This window comes from Mustela nigripes, chromosome 12, assembly GCF_022355385.1.
Source record: "Mustela nigripes isolate SB6536 chromosome 12, MUSNIG.SB6536, whole genome shotgun sequence".
NCBI classification, from domain to species: domain Eukaryota; kingdom Metazoa; phylum Chordata; class Mammalia; order Carnivora; family Mustelidae; genus Mustela; species Mustela nigripes.
In genome coordinates, this window is record NC_081568.1 from 74846349 (window position 1) to 74864116 (window position 17768).

Below are 17768 nucleotides of genomic sequence, written 5' to 3' on the forward strand. Positions count from 1 at the left end.
CCCAAAATAACAGAATACACATTCTTCTCTAGTGCACAGGGGACATTCTCCAGCATAGACCACATCCTGGGTCATAAATCAGGTCTCAACTGGTATCAAAAGATTGGGATCATTCCCTGCATATTTTCAGACCACAATGCTCTGAAGCTAGAATTCCATCACAAGAGGAAATTTGGAAAGAACCCAAATACATGGAGACTAACCAGCATCCTTCTAAAAAATGAATGGATCAACCAGGAAATTAAAGAAGAATTGAAAAAATTCATGGCAACAAATGATAATGAAAACACAATGGTTCAAAATCTGTGGAACACAACAAAGGCAGTCCTGGGAGGAAAATATATAGCGGGACAAGCCTTTCTCAAGAAACAAGAAAGGTCTCAAATATACAACCTAACCTTACACCTAAAGGAGCTAGAGAAAGAACAACAAAGAAAGCCTAAACCCAGCAGGAGAAGAGAAATCATAAAGATCAGAGCAGAGATTAATGAAATAGAAACCAAAAAAACAATAGAACAAATCAACAAAACCAGGAGTTGGTTCTTTGAAAGAATTAATAAGATTGACAAACTCCTGGCCAGACATATCAAAAAGAACAGAGAAAGGACCCAAATAAGTAAAATCATGAATGAAAGAGGAGAGATCACAACCAACACCAAAGAAATACAAACAATTATAAGAACATACTATGAGCAACTCTATGCCAACAAATTCGACAATCTGGAAGAAATAGATACATTTCTAGAGACATATAAACTACCACAACTGAACCAGGAAGAAACTGAAAACCCGAACAGACCCATAACCAGTAAGGAGATTGAACAGTCATCAAAAATCTCCAAACTGAGGTGGCTCAGTGGGTTAAAGCCTCTGCCTTCGGCTCAGGTCATGATCCCAGGGTCCTGGGATCGAGCTCTGCATCAAGCTCTCTGCTCAGCAGGGAGCCTGCTTCCTCCTCTCTCTCTCTCTCTCTCTCTGCCTGCCTCTCTGCCTACTTGTGATCTGTCAAATAAATAAATAAAATCTTTAAAAAAAAAATCTCCGAAATAACAAAAGTCCAGGGCCAGATGGCTTCCCAGGGGAATTCTACCAAACATTTAAAGAAGAATTATTACCTATTCTCCTGAAACTGTTCCAAAAAATATAAATGGAAGGAAAACTTCCAAACTCATTTTATGAGGCCAGCATCACCTTGATCCCCAAACCATCCAAGGATCCCATCAAAAAAGAGAATTACAGACCAATATCCTTGATAAACACAGATGCAAAAATTCTCACCAAAATACTGGCCAATAGGATCCAACAGTACATTAAAAGGATTATTCACCACAACCAAGTGGGATTTATTCCAGGGCTGCAAGGTTGGTTCAACATCCACAAATCAATCAATGTCATACAATACATTAATAAAAGAAAGAACAAGAACCATATGGTACTCTCAATAGGTGCTGAAAAAGCATTTGACAAAGTGCAGCATCCCTTCCTGATTAAAACTCTTCAAAGTGTAGGGATAGAGGGCACATACCTCAATATCATCAAAGCCATCTATGAAAAACCCACTGCAAATATCATTCTCAATGGAGAAAAACTGAAAGCTTTTCGGCTAAGGTCAGGAACACGGCAGGGATGTCCATCATCACCACTGCAATTCAACATAGTGCTAGAAGTCCTAGCCTCAGGAATCAAACAACATAAAGAAATTAAAAGCATCCAAATTGGCAAAGAAGTCAAACTATCACTTTTTGCAGATGATATGATACTATATGTAGAAAACCCAAACAGTCCACTCCAAAACTGCTAGAACTTGTACAGGAATTTAGTAAAGTGTCAGGATATAAAGTCAATGCACAGGAATCAGCTGAATTTCTATACACCAACAGCAAGATGAAAGAATGAGAAATTAAGGAGTCAATCCCATTTACGATTACACCCAAAACCATAAGATACCTGGGAATAAACCCAACCAAAAAGGTAGAGAATCTGTACTCAGAAAACTAGGAAGTACTCACAAAAGAAATTGATGAATACACAAAGAAATGGGAAAATGTTCCATGCTCATGGATTGGAAGAACAAATACTGTGAAAACGTCTATTCTACCTAAAGCAATCTACACATTTAATGCAATCCCTATCAAAATCCCATCCATTTTTTTCAAAGAAATGGAACAAATAATCCTAAATTTATATGGAACCAGAAAAGACCTTGAATAGCCAAAGGAATGTTGAAAAAGAAAGCCAAAGTTGGTGGCATCACAATTCCAGACTTCAAGCTCTAGTACAAAGCTGTCATCATCAAGACAGTACGGTACTGGCACCAAAACAGACACATAGATCAATGGAACAGAATAGAGAGCCCAGAAATAGACCCTCAACTCTATGGTCAACTAATCTTCGACAAAGCTGGAAGGAATGTGCAATGGAAAAAAGACAGCCTCTTCGACAAATGGTGCTGGGGAAATTGGACAGCCACGTGCAGAAAAATGAAACTGGACCATTTCCTTACACCACACATGAAAATAGATTCAACATGGATGAAGAACTACAATGTGAGACAGGAATCCACCAAAATCCTCAAGGAGAACACAGGCAGCAACCTCTTTGACCTCAACTGCAGCAACTTCTTCCTAGGAACATCGCCAAAGGCAAGGGAAGCAAAAGCAAAAATGAACTATTGGGATTTCATCAAGATCAAAAGCTTTTGCACAGCAAAGGAAACAGTTAACAAAACCAAAAGACAACTGACAGAATGGGAGAAGATATTTGCAAACAACATATCAGATAAAGGGCTAGTATCCAAAATCTACAAAGAGCTTAGCAAACTCAACACCCAAAGAACAAATAATCCAATCAAGAAATGGGCAGAGGACATGAACAGACATTGCTGCAAAGAAGACATCCAGATGGCCAACAGACACATGAAAAAATGCTCCATATCACTTGGCATCAGGGAAATACAAATCAAAACCACAATGAGATACCACCTCACACCAGTCAGAATGGCTAAAATTAACAAGTCAAGAAATGACAGATGCTGGCGAGGATGCGGAGAGAGGGGAACTCTGTTTCACTGTTGATGGGAATGCAAACTGGTGTAACCATTCTGGAAAACAGTGTGGGGGTTCCTCAAAAAACTGAAAATAGAGCTACCCTATGACCCAGCCATTGCACTACTGGGTATATATCCTAAAGATACAAACGTGGTGCTCCGAAGGGGCACATGCACCCAAATGTTTATAGCAGCAATGTTCACAATAGTCAAACTATGGAAAGAACCTAGATGTCCATCAACAGATGAATGGATAAAGAAGAAGAAGTATATATATACAATGTAATACTATTCAGCCATCAAAAGAAATGAAATCTTGCCATTTGTGACAACATGGATGGAACTAGAGGGTATTGTGCTGAGTGAAACAAGTCAATCAGAGAAAGACAACTATCATATGATCTCCCTGATATGAGGAAGTAGAGATGCAATGTGGGGAGGCTTGGGGGGTAGGAAAAGAAAGATGAAAGAAGATGGGGTCGGGAGGGAGACAAACCATAAAAGACTCAATCTCAAAAAACAGACTGAAGGTTGCTGGGGGGAGGGGACAGGAGAGGGTGGTGGGGATATGGACATTGGGGAGGGTATGTGCTATGATGAGTGCTGTGACATGTGTAAACCTGGTGATTCACAGACCTGTACCCCTGGGGATAAAAATATATTATATGTTTATTTTTTTAAAAAGGTGTGATAAATATATATACAATGGAATCCTATGCAGCCATCAAAAGAAACAAACTCTTGCCATCATCAATGATATTAATGGAATTAGAGGGTATCATGCTAAGTGAAATATGTCAATCAGAGAAAGACAATTATCATATGATCTCTCTGATATGAGGAGTTTGAGAGGCAGGGCATGGGTTCATGGGGGACAGGGAAGGGAAAAAAGGAAACAAGATGGGGTCAGAAGGAAACAAACCATAAGAGTCTTTAATCTCATGAAACAAACTGAGTGTTGCTGGGGCTTGGGAGGTAGAGATAGGGTGGCTGGGTTATGGACACTGGGGAGGGTATGTCCTATGGTGAGTGCTATAAAATGTGTAAGTCTGATGATTCACAGGACTGTACCCTTGGGGCAAATAATACATTATGTTAATAAAACAGCAACAAGTTAGCATTACAAAAACAACAACAACAACCAGAAGGATGTCCACCCTACCACTTTCACAGAGCATTGTACCAAATGTTCTAGCTATGGCAATTTGGCAAGAAAATGATATAAATAGAAGACACCTATGTTGGAAAGGCAGAAGTTAAACTATCTCTATTCACAGATGATATGATCTTGTATATAGAAAATCCTAAGGAATCCACTAAAAAAACTACTAGAACTAGTAAATAAGTTCAATAAGATTGCAGAGTTCAAGATCAATATACAGAAATCTAATTGTATTTTTACATACTAAAAATAAACAATCTGAAAATGAAATTGAGAACACAATTTCACTTATAACAACATCAAAAATAGTAGAATACTTAGGAATAAGAGTAATAAAATTTAGTACAAATCTTTAGTAATCAAGTCCATGTAGTACTGGCTTATGGATGGACATATAGATTAATGGATTAGAACTGAGAGTCTAAAAGTAAATCCATACATTTATGGTCAATTGATTTTCAACAAGTATCTAATAATACTCTTTCCAACAAATGCTACTGGGACAACTGGATAGCCAAAGGAAAAGAATGGAGTTGAACTCTTATCTCAGACCACATACAAAAATGAACTCAAAATGGAAAAAAGACCTAAATGTAAAAGCAAAAACTACAAAACACTTAGATGAAAATGCAATAATAAATCTCGATGACCCTGGATTTGATGATGGATTCTTAGGTATGGCACAAAGAGCATAAACAAAAAAAAAGAAAAAAAATAGATAAATCGAACCCTTCCTCAAAATTAAAAACTCTTTTGCTTCAAAAGACACTGCCCAGAAAGTGAAAGACAATCCACAGAATGGTAGAAAATATCTGCAAATCATATCTTATTAAGACTTGCATCTAAACTATATAAACATAATTACACTCAATAATAAAAATAGAGATAACCTTGGGGTTATGGACATTGGGGAAGGTATGTGCTATGGTGAGTTCTGTGAAGTGTGTAAACCTGGCAATTCACAGACCTGTACCCCTGGGGCTAATAATACATTATATGTTAATTAAAAAAAATAAAAAAAAATTTAAATACAGATAACCTAATTTTAAAATGATCCAAAAATTTGAAGAGACATTTCTCCAAGAAAGATAAAGAAATGGCCAATAAGCACATTAAAAGGATGTTTAACATCATTTTTATCAAGAAATGCAAATTGAAACCACTTCACATCCACTAGAATGGCTGTAATAAAAAAGTCAAATAATAAGAAGTGTTGGTAAGGATATGAAGAAACTGGAAATCTCATACACTGTTGGTGGGAATATAAAATGGCACAGCTGCTTTAAAAAACAGTCTAGAAGTTTCTCAAAGAAGTTATACCTAGATTTAATATTTGAGCCAGCAATTCCACTCCTAGGTGTATACCCAAGAGAAATGAAAATACTTTTCTACCCAAAAATTTGTATGAATATTTATAGCAGGATTATTCATAACAGCCAAAAGGTGGAAGTCTACATGTCCATCCTCTCATGAATGTGTATGCAAAATGTTGTATACCTAAACAGTGGAATATTATTCAGCCATAAAAAAGAATGAGGTACAGATATGTGTTACAACATGAATGGATGTTGAAGACATTAGGCAAAGTGAAAAAAAAAAAACCTTACTACATATCATTGATCATATGACTTTATTTACATGAAATGTCAGAGCAGACAAATAAAGAGACAGAAAGTAGATTAGTGGATTGCTTAGAGTTTGGTGATGTCTTCAGCAGTCAAGGTTGCTGTAACAAAGTACCATAGACCGGGTGGCTTACAAACCACAGAAATTCATTTCTCACAGTTCTGAAGGCTGGAAATCTGAGATCAGGTGCTAGCATTGCCATGTTCTGGTGAAGGCTCTTTTCCAGGATTTAGACTGTTAACTTCTTACTGTATCCTCATACAGCTGAAAAAGACTGAGCTAGTTCTCTGGCCTCTTATTATAAGGATACTCTTCCCAGTCATGAGGGCTCCACTCTATGACCTAATCATCTGTCAAAGACCCCCCTCCAATACCATCACATTGAGGATTAGATTTCAACATATGGATTTGGGGGAGGGACATTCAGTCCATAACTGATAGGATAGGGAATTGGGAGATCATAGCTAAAGGACAAGGACTTTCTCTTTGTAGTGGTTAAAAGTTCTAAAATGTGTTTACTGATGGTTTTACAATTCTGTGAATCTATCAAGAAACCATTGAACTATATACTTTAAATTGATAAATTGTATGGAATGTGAACTACATGTCAATACAGGAGTTATAAAAACGAAGAGGCAAGGAGGATAGGATGAAAGGACCTAACAAATTTAATCAGTCGAAGAGAAGAGAAAATGAGTCAGAGGGAAAATTTGCAGAAAATTTTCCAGAATATATAAAAGATACCAATCCACGGATTCAAAAAGCCCAACAAACCCCAGGAAGGATAAGTAAAAAGAAAAAGGCAGACAGGCAGGAAGAGAGGGAGGGAGGGAAGAAAGAAGAGGGTGGGAGGAAGGGAGGGAGGGAGGAAGGAAAAGGGAGGGAGGGAGAGAGGGAAGGAAGCAGACAAGTTCTCTGATATGTCCTATTGTGAAACCACAGAACAGCAGAGAGAGCAAAAACCTCTAAAGGCACACAGAGTGAAGTGTCAGAGGAATGAGTTAGATTGACAGCTGACTTATCAGTAGCAACAATGGAAGTCTGAAGGTGAGGAATTATATGTAAAATGTACCACAAGAAAATTATGATCAATCTAGATTTATATAAAATAAAGACAAATAGAAAACAGAGAGATTTCAACTCTATAAGAATAAGCTGAAAGGAAACTTTCTAGCGAATATCTGGCATAATTTTCACGTGTATTAGAAGAAGAGCTTTAGCACTGAAACCAGAAGACCTAAATGTGATTCAAAGTCCTCTATTACTAGGGAAATAAAACTTGTACAAGTCACAGAATCCCATGATAACTCAGTTTCCTCAACTGTATCACAGGAATGTCTGCCCATTTACCTCACAGAACTGATACAAAACTTGAATACAATCACACCTCCTAAAGATCCACAAAATCTATAAAGAATGAGGCAACTTGATGTATACTGATATGGAACTACTTCTAAGACAGTTTCTTAACTAAAAAAAAAGCAAGATACATTATAGTGTGTACAGTAAGCTAACTTCTGTTTAAAGAAAGATAATGTATGTTAGACCTGTCCTTCTATATGCATAGAATATCTCATGAAAGATTCATAAAAAATTGATAACAGTAAATTGCCTCTGGGTAGAAGTGGATGGCTGGGAGACAGGAAAAACAGAGAGATACGCCTGAAAATTTTCAAAATAACATTTAAAAAATCAAATCATTAAACTGCTTCACAAAATACATAGCAATATGTATTTTTATCATTTTAAAGTCAAAGGCTTTTTAAAATATGACACAAAATCCAGATGGCATAAAGGAACAGATTGACAAATTCAAATATCCAAAAGTTAAATAATCCTGCATGACGATAAAAACATCACAACTTCTGCATGTCCTGCTTATTCAAAAAATACATAACATAATTAATATTTAAATGTTTTTGAGTCTCTGATAGCACATGGTCCTCATAACATTCCCATCCCTTAGTCTACCTTACCACCCATTCTAGGACCAGTTACTCTGGGCAGTAAGGCATCTCAGCTTTAGCCTCTTCAACAGAGGGCCTCCCCAAGTCTTGACTACTGGGGAAAGGTTGTTTACCTTAATCAGATTCTCCCTTACTTCTGGGTAATGTTTTTGATATTTACATTATTATTCTCCTAGATCTGTGACATTCTATAAACTGCATGAGCTAACAGCAGCAAAATAACAATAGCCGATTTGCATGTCATTTGATGCCCTATGCCTATGAGAATAAAATGTACACCAGTTTCTCACCCATGACGCCTATAAATGCCCATGAGACCAAGATCCCTAGACAAACCACTCACTGTTCTCCACTTAGGAATACACAGCCGAACTCCAGACCCACCACCTCTGGTCAGTCAATTCAGGCTTCTTCTTCTTCTTTTTCAATCTCAGCAAGAGTCATGTCCAACTTCCTTACACAAAACTAACCACAGTTAACTTTCTGCCACAAATTCTGGCTGAGGCAGTCAGAATGCTAGAAATAAAACATTTTCTTTCCTAGAGCAATAGAGGAGGTCATAGTCCACTTTCAGCTCTGAAGCTTCTAAATAAATACATATTTTTAATACAAATTTCAATCATGCCCAAAGATGATACTGTTTAATCATTTTAATTAAAAAGAATAACGGGAGCCCTGGGTGGCTCAGTTGGTTAAGTGACTGCCTTCGGCTCAGGTCATGGTCCCAGGGTCCTGGGATCAAGCCCCACATCCCCTGCTCAATGGGGAGCCTGCTTCTCTCTCTCCCTCTGCTTCTCTGCCTCCTCGTACTCTCTTTCTCTCTCTCTCTCTTTCAAATAAATAAATAAATAACATTGCTGTTTTCAAAAAGAAATTAAATAAAATAAGGGAATAATGAATTTGGAGATGGCTGCACATATTGGTGGTGCTGTCCATGGTTCTGATCTTGCTTGCTAAAATGCAGTTTTTTCCAACCTGGGATAGTGGTGATCATTGATCAACCTCTTCCAAGAATCCTTTAAAAATATAGGGGAAAACAGTGGTGAGGGAGAAGGGAAGGGAGGAAAAATGAGAAGAGGGACATAGAGAGGGGAAAAAAAACAATTGCAAAAGCAGACACCACTGAAATATTAGCCAAGGAAAAAAGAAGAATGCTATTCTATCTTTTGCAGTTACCAAGAAGCCATAACCAACAATAACTGAAATGTGAATTACAAAGGTACTGAGGAAAAGTAGGAAATGTTTCAACGGTACCAAGGGATGCTGACATTTGCTGGTGTTGACACGGGTAAATAAGTTCTTGGGGCTAGAGGAGAAAAGCAGATAGTAGGGATGGTATAATTGAGTTGTGTTATACCAAAATTTCCATGATTTTTCCTTGTTTTTCATTTCTATCTTGATGTAAACTGAGACCCATATGTTGTAATATACATAGCTTCCTTCAAGTTCTTGTAAAAATCCTATCACATCTCCAACAGCTCAATTCTTTTTCTCCCTGAGAGGATGAGGGGCATTCCCCTCCCCCATCTTTCTCCTTTGCCCATACCTCTCTGAGACCAACACTGACAGCTCAAACCACATAGAGTACACTCATATGCTCAGCCACTGAAAGTTGACAAATTACCAGTTCTTTCAGCAGATAGCAATTCTTCATAGCTTATTTTCAAAGCACTTGAACTTGATAATGTATGCTCATTCAGTTACAAGGAATTACAGAAAATTGATACACTTCTCAATACCAAGAAGCAGAATTATTGTTCTTGGTCTGGATGTTTACATGTCATCCGGGCTTCAGGGCACATGAAGAGAAACTGCAAAATTGAGGGCAATATTCAAGGGGCTTGCAGTGTAGAGATGGCTGAGAATGGCTCAGAGCCTGGTAAGGACTTCTCCACAGAGTAATCATGGGTACCAGCACAGAGGGGTCACAACTAGAAATCAGGGCCAGCTGGAGTGTTCCGCATGGGAGATAATTCTATTTGGTCCACTTTGGTGACCCTTTTTATACTCCATATAATTTCTCGGCATTCCAGAATGTCGGACATAGAAAGGGCTTAAATAAAGTCCGTGTTTTCCATCGTTTTCATTTACAAGCAGACAATAAAACCCTGAAACCCAGAGAGGTTGGATGAATTCCAAGGTCACAGAATTAATGAGATAATCAAGGCTGGAATCCAAGGCTCCTATTCCCATCCAGTGCCTATTCTATTATGCTATGGTCACTCTGGCTTTACCACTCACTATCTATGTGTCCATGAATGAGATAATCACTTCCTCTGTGCTATAATTTCTTATCTGTTGAAAGGGCACGTAATATGAACCTTTCTCTTTGGGTTCATATGAGGATTGAATGAGATAATTCAAGTGGAGAGCTTAGCATAGTGTCTGGCTCATAGTAAATATTCAGTAAATGACAACTCTCATTATTATTACTAGTGTCATTAGCATCTCCATCTTAAATGTAAAGAAACGAAGTATTAGAGTCCCAAAAAGGTTTGATAAAAGAACAATATTTTAAAATAAATGCTTTTCAACTGTAAAACCTAATGTGCTATGGACCCTGAGACGATTACTCTTAGGAACATGCCTCTTAGGACAAATGTGTTTTGAACCAGCAAGATTGCACCTTGCCTACCCATAATGCCTCAGGGGCTCAGCTGAAAGCTCCAAAACCCAGGAAGAAAACTGAACTCAAATTGCCCTTCACTTTTGACTTCCTTATCCACAAAATCCAGGCTGGTCAATGAAGCCATCAGCCTACTAAAATTCTTTACTTTGGCATCTGACCTGGCTGTATCTTTAATTGCTCAAAATCCCAATTTTTGTTAATCCTCTAACCTGATTAATGAAGCACAATAAATGTTTCAGGATTAATGAACATGTTAATAAGAAAGAAGAGAGGAATTTACCAAGGATGCCTGGAAGATAAAAGAATGAAAGCCATTAGAGGGAAAATATTAAAAGACGTGATGAAGTGTACATGAGAAAGATGCAATTAACATTGCTGTTTTCAGAAAGAACCTCATCACATGCATCAGATTAAACTGCCCCTTTTTCCTACAAATAAACTACAGACTTGTCTCCTCTTTAATGGAATTCAACCTTTGGCTCTTATGAATCAGGATCAGATTGTAACATTCTTGCCTGATAAGACTGGAATTACTTCTATCCAATTCAGAAGTTGTTCACTCTTGGTTATAAAGATCACTACCAAAATTAAAATATAGGAAAGAAGGCCCAGCTTTCACACAAATCAGGGGAGTAGAAAGAGAAAGGGGGAGAAAACCTGCAGGTTTCAATTAGACCAGCCCATGGCCTTTGCTTACTCTTAAGATTCACTCAAAGGACCAGATCAAACTCCCACTCATATTTCCACCCTCCATTCATTCCCTAAGAACCCAATCCTCTAGCAGAAAAATCCACTACACAGATAAGAGGGAGAAATGGTGCCTGCCATTTACTGTACATTTTATACATTTTGAAGCCCTTTTGTGTGCATACCTCTTCTCAAGCTTTGTACCAGCGCTGTGAGGTCAGCAGGCAGACATGCCCATGTTACAGATGAGGAAGCTTAGTTTCTAGGAAGTTCCATGACTTGGCCCAAGTTTGGGTTATAGGGTGTGTGGTTTTTTTCTCCCAATAATAACCAGGTGAAGATTCAAATTCAGGTTTTAGTGGTTCTAGTACTAAAGCTCTTCTTCACATATACACATATATACACAATTTAAAATACCCCCCAGAAAATCCCCTATTACCTCAATTCAGTAATAGAAATCTAACAGAGCATGGGAGTAACATACACACAGGAAGGAATTTAAATTTGCTAAATACCTACTAGAAGTTAACCACTCTGCTGGACTGGTCGCATGCCTTTTAGCTCTGCAAGAGAAGTGTTACTGTCCTCATTTTACAAGTGAGGAAACTGGGTCACAGGAAAGTGAAAGGACTTGCTAGGGATTCAGTTTCCTCATCTATGAAATTGAAGCATTGAACTCGATGATCTCTAGGGCCTCTAAGAACCTATGAGTCCAAGAAAAGCAAAGACACTGCTCTACCATGCAGTGGCGGGAAACACTTGGGTCTTTCTTTCACACTTACCAGCTCTTTCTCTGGTGTACAGGGGCCAACACACACTCTCTGAAACCATCTCAGGCCAAAGAGGAAGAGCTGTCCTCTGAGAAGCAAGAAACCCAATGGAATTTTCCAGGTAAAAGATCCCTATGGGTCTTGGTGCACAAGTCAGATGCACTAGTCTGAGGATTCCCTAGGAAATGCAGCTTCTGGCCAGGCAGCCTCATATGCTGAGTGGGAGGCCCCCATACACACAACCAGAACAAACATCCTGAAAGCCCCACAGAGCCACCAGCCTTCTGTGCACCTCTCCACAGCCCACCTGTCCTGGCCCTCTATCCTTCAAGCAGGAACCTACAGCCCAGAGACCAAGCCACACTGGGGAGGGGATTAATCTGAGTGTCCATCTCAACCAAGGCTGACTTCCCTTTCCTGGTATTAATAATAGCAGCAGCTGCAGCCATCTGTGCACCCTTACCACATGCCAAGTGTGGCCCCCAGTTCTCTTCACAGTGTGCAGCATTCAGTCCTTTCCACAACTCTGTGCTATGGGCACTGATGTTACTCCTGTTTTGTAGGTGAGGAAACTGCGGGTCAGAGGTTAAATAATTGGCCTACAGTCACCACTAGGAAGGGAAGGACTCAGAGTCAAATGTAGGTCTTCTGACTTGACAGCTTGCACTCTTAGCTGCCTCCCCCCCAGGGCCTGGCACCGTGCCTAGTGCTCGCCAAGTGCGTGTTGAAAAGCAAGCATGTCCATATGGTAAAAGGACAGGGAGCCCTTCAAGGGAAGAGTGCCTGAGCTCTAGGAGCAAACTCACACATGCCTACAAACACGCTACTAAAAAAGCAGAGCTCCGAGCCGCAGGGACGCTGTGCACACAGCTCAGGGTGGGGGTGGGGGGTGTGGAGGGGATGGGGTGGGTGAGGAGGATGAGGGGGAGTAGCCACACCCCTCCCCAAAGGCCCAAAGTGAATACAAATGTAGGGTGGGTGGTGCCTGGTGTTTACACTTACGTGAGCTTCTTTTTTCTCGAGGGTTGATTCATTGCACAGTCAAAAAATCACAGGATTCAAAAAAGAAAGTGGAATCATCTCCAGAGAAGGTCTTGATGGGGAAAGGGATGCAGAAGACCCCACACAGAGACAAGGGAGAAACTTGATTCATTCATTCAGCAAACCTACGGGGCTCCAGTCTCTGTCCTCACAGAGACCACAGGGGACAGACCTGAATAAAGCAACTTGAAAAGACATGGCACTAACCACGGTGATAGAGTCAAGAAGGAAAAGTCAATTATGAGAGGATTTATTAGGGCGATTTGATTTAGTTTGATGGGGTCGTGGCAGGCATTTAAGCAGAAGCATAAAAGATGCACAGGCGTTCATCAAGGCAAAGGAGGATGGCAGTGGGAAAAGCATTATAGTATGAGGAAACAGCATATGTGAAGTCCTGCGGGGTGCTGAAGGAGGTCTGGTGTAGAAGACAGATGGGCCTGGAAGGCTCTAGGGCAGGGCTTAGGGTGTTCCATTACATTGCAAGCACCATGGGAAGTTACTAAGTTGTTGTGCAGAGAATGGGTGGGGGCTTAGGAAAGCTGGAAGCGGAGAGAGTAGTTATTAATGCTTTCATCCAGGTTAACACAAAGGGTGGTCTGGGGAGGGGGGTAGATGGAGGTGGTGAGACGTGCGCTGAGCTAGGTGACATTTGTGGCAGGGATGAGGATGGGGGCATTAATATACGACTGGGAAGAGCTGAAGCCCAATTGATATCTTCCACCCAGACTTTGCAACAGTTCCAGGAGAGATGACTACCCAGATGAGCACCAGAAATGGGGATCTCTAAGGTCTCAACCTTTTCAAACACCCCTCTTCCCATTTGGAGAAATCCAAGGGCAGCTCTGGGTGCCTGTTTGCCCAGCTTTCTCCTTCATGTGGGTTCCCTCCCCACTGAATACTATGTGGTCTTCCCCAACCAGTGCTCCCTGGGGGAGAGACAACAGTCCTGAGAAGAAGAAAAACAAAAAGCAAACCTCCTTCTTTTGCAGAGGGGAAGTATGTGGCCAATATGCCCTGCAAAAGGGAGAAACAAGATAGCAAGAGGCAGGGAGGGGCACCTGAGTGGCTCAGTAAGTTCAGAGTCTGACTCTTGGTTTTGGCTCAGGTCATGATCTCAGGGTCGTGGGATCAAGCCCCGAGTCAGGCTCCATGCTCTGCACAGTCTGCTTGTCCCTCTCCTTCTGTTCCTTTCCCTGCTCACTCTCTCTCAAGAAAATAATAAAATGGAGTCAAGGAAACTCAACTCAACCCAGCTCAAACTCCAAATAAATTCTTTCTAATTAAAGACAAATTCCAAAACCATGAGAAATGTACACCATCATTTCTAAATGCCGTCCTTTATCTTATCTCAAACCAACTTTTCTAGGCAGTTTCAGTAGACATATTGGCTCTAATCAAATGGTTGAATCCAGAAAACAGAGATGGATGATGACTCCACCCAGACAAGCCACCATGCCTGGCACAGCCAACAGCCAGGGGCCAGGATGCTCTCCACTTTCTGACCAGCCCTTCACGGCAGTCCTGAGCCCTCCACAAGCCCACCCCCACTAACATTCCACAGACCAGCTCCTGTTCCCTTGCCACCCCCAACACACACTCACCCCAAGGCTGCTAGTTCCATCGTAAACCTACTAATGTTGACAACAGCTACAATTTACGGATGTCTCGTGGGAGCCAGACCAGCCATGCAGATAAGTAGGGTCATCCCCATTAGATTGATGATGAATTGTCCACTCAGAAAGGTCAAGCAACTCGTAAGCAGCTTAACGAGGACTCAAACCCCAGACCTGACATCTGAGCCACCCTTCACCACTTTGCTAAACCTCCCCCTGGGCCTCCTTGGCCATTCCTGGAAGTATTTTGCCCAAGTCAGCTGTAGCCAGGGGAGTGGAGAATGCGCTGGCAGTACCCTGTCCTGCAGGGAGAGTGAGAATGACAGTCCTTATCCTGCCCCCCATCTGATTGCCAGCCCCTGTTGTCCCTGGGCTGAAATGAGGAGTGACACAACAGAGCTTTAAGTCAAGAACCTGGGCACTGGGCAGGCTGAGGCCCCTGGAGCACAGCTCTCAGAAAGGGATGACCTGACACCCTAAATCCAAGGCTGGGGATGATGCCCCCCAAAACACACCTGTCTCCAGAGCTGACAGCATTATCTCCCTGGGCCTTGGGTAGGGAAGTCTGACCTGGCTATCCCCCTGCTTGCCATTTCCTCTAAGGTCCCCAGAACCAGTTGAGGTCCTGGAGGCAGACCACACCACTAGGATTCCAACCTTGGGAAGCTTGGGAAAATCACTTCCGCTTTCTGAGCCAGAATTTCCCCCATCTGCAAAATGGGGATGACAATAGTAACACTCACCAGGAGGGGCTGTTGCAAGAACACATGGGAGTCTGTGTTGACTGCCACCACCCCTTCTACCCTGGAAAAAGTTCCCTGCATCCGGCAAGCACAGCACGGACGCTGTGGGCCCTGCTGAGACTTTCTGGATATGGGTGGGCTCACATCTGCCTGCAGGCGAAGCACCAGCCCTCACAGTCAGGAACCCATGGGAGCCTCACCAGACATGTCTGCAATCACCTTCTCTGCCCCACTGATGGGGAAACAGAGACTCATGGGCAAAGTGACTTAGCTGAGGCTATACAGCCAGGAAGGGCCACCCTGAGAAGCAGTGAGCCCCTTTCCCGTGCATGCTCCATTATTTCATACCCTCCCATTGTGCCTTCCTGTTTAAGGCATGCCAGGAAGTATTTTACCATTTATTTATTGAGACCATATTCTGGGCCAGAAACTGTGCTAGGCTATGGACATGCCGGTGTAAACAGATGATTCCAGTTCCAGGGGAGGGTGCCCAAAACACCCGCCAAGTTCTCTCAGGGACACAAAAGAGGTCGTCATCAACCCAGCCTGAGAGAGGAGAGCAGACAGCCCAGCCAGGTAGACAGGAAGGACTGGGGAAGGGATCTGGACCCAGGCACCTGAGAGGTATTGCAAGGGCCTGGGGGGGGGGGGGGCACTGACACTTGTTTTCCTCTCTGCATGGTGCTTTAGTCCACTCTCCCAGCATTCCCCCTGATTGATTCCGCAGCAGCTGCCCCAGCTCTTTCCTCAGGCCACTTAAGACTTAGCCAAACCCTAGGCATGATATTCCCCAAGTGCTGTCTTCCAGGAGGTCACAGTGGCCTGGGCATGTACTTGGCTCCTGACCCTGACTGGAGAAGCCAACGAGCCCCAGGCAGCCTCAGCTATAGGTGCTCAGGGAAACCCTCACCTGTACCTTCCTCCATGGCTGCTTCTGGTGAGGTCAGGCTGAGTCAGAGCCTCTTCCTGCTCCCAGCCCCATGGTCCTTCCCACCCCTCGCTTCACAGAGCCTGCTTATTCAGCTGCTTCGTTATTGTCCGAAACAGCTATTTTCTTAATGCTTACTCTATTTCACGCCAAAGAAATTTTTTTTTACTAAAATGAGTATTCTGCCCAGGATCTACAATTCATGGTGACACATGCTACCCCAAGAAAGATACCTGAATCTATCTCTTCCAGAACCTTCCTTGACAGGAACCTTCAGCTCTTCACTACTAATATTTTCCTTTGGAGTAATAAAAAGAACCTGAGGTCTTCTACTCTGAAAAGCACAGATATTTTAGCTTTATTTCAGGGACCCAATGTCTCTGTGATAACAAGATCCTCTCTCCCCCTCCAAATGTGGACCTGTGCAAATGATTAAAATGAGAAGCCTGCTATTTTCCAGGAATCTATAAAGACCGCAGCAATATACCCCAAAGTATCCCCAGAGATAGAAGAGTAAGATTAAATAATTTGAAGATAATTTCTTCCATGAAAAGAATAATGTTGCCATCAAAATGAAAACCCTTGTAATAAAACCAAATTATGCTGAAACCTTGGGAGCACTCCGCTTCTCTCTTACCATTTCGGAACAGCACTCCTGCAAAAACCGGTGCTGGAATCATCAGCCCAGGGCTCATACCAGAGGAAGAGGCCGAGGGCCTGCATGTGCCTACGCCATCTAGCCATGCCATCAGTTTTCTCCAAGGGACAATGGAAACCGGGTCTAATCTTAAGTATCAAGCCATTGAGCATTCAACAGGAGAGAGCAGAGAGAGCACTGCTAGCACCAAGAAGTCTAAAGCAATCTCTGTCAGTTCTCAAGGAAATCAGAACAACCAGCATCAGAACAATGAGTCACTGCTTTCATCTCTTGGGTTGGGTCCAGCTGGGTGGGCTGAGGCTTCCCCATTTTGTTTCAGGGCTAAACTGGGAGTGGGCTCAGAGCCAAATCTGTATAGCACAGGACCCCAGGGGGCTAGGAGCAGTCGAAGGTGGGAGGTGTGGTTTGCAGGGAGAAGGGAGAGGCAGCCCACTGGGTGCCTCTGGAATGGAGTTCTGCCAGGCCAGGGATTCAAGCAAACCATGTTCAAGGCCCCTCCAAAGGCCAGGATGAAACGAACTGGGCAGAGAGCATCTCTAAGTATCTACAGAGAAAAAGGTAATTTTTAGGGGTGTTGTAGCACAGCACCCCTAAAAGACTGAAGGCATTTTTCCTTCTCTTTCAGAGTACATTTGAGGTGGTCTGACCTAAAAAACAGGGACACGCACGAGCCATTTTGGAAGCACAGAAAAGCAGAACCATTTCCTCCCAACCAGCTGGGAAATGATGGGCAATGATTCACATCCCAGGACCAGCCTCTCTCAGGTAAAATATTTAGATGTTATAGGCAGAGAAAAAAAGGCAAGTGTTAGGTGGGCCTCTGAAACCTGAAACCCTCAAAACTGATGCCCGGCCTGCAGAATCAGGTTTGTGAGAGAGCAGCTTCCTCCCCAGGCAG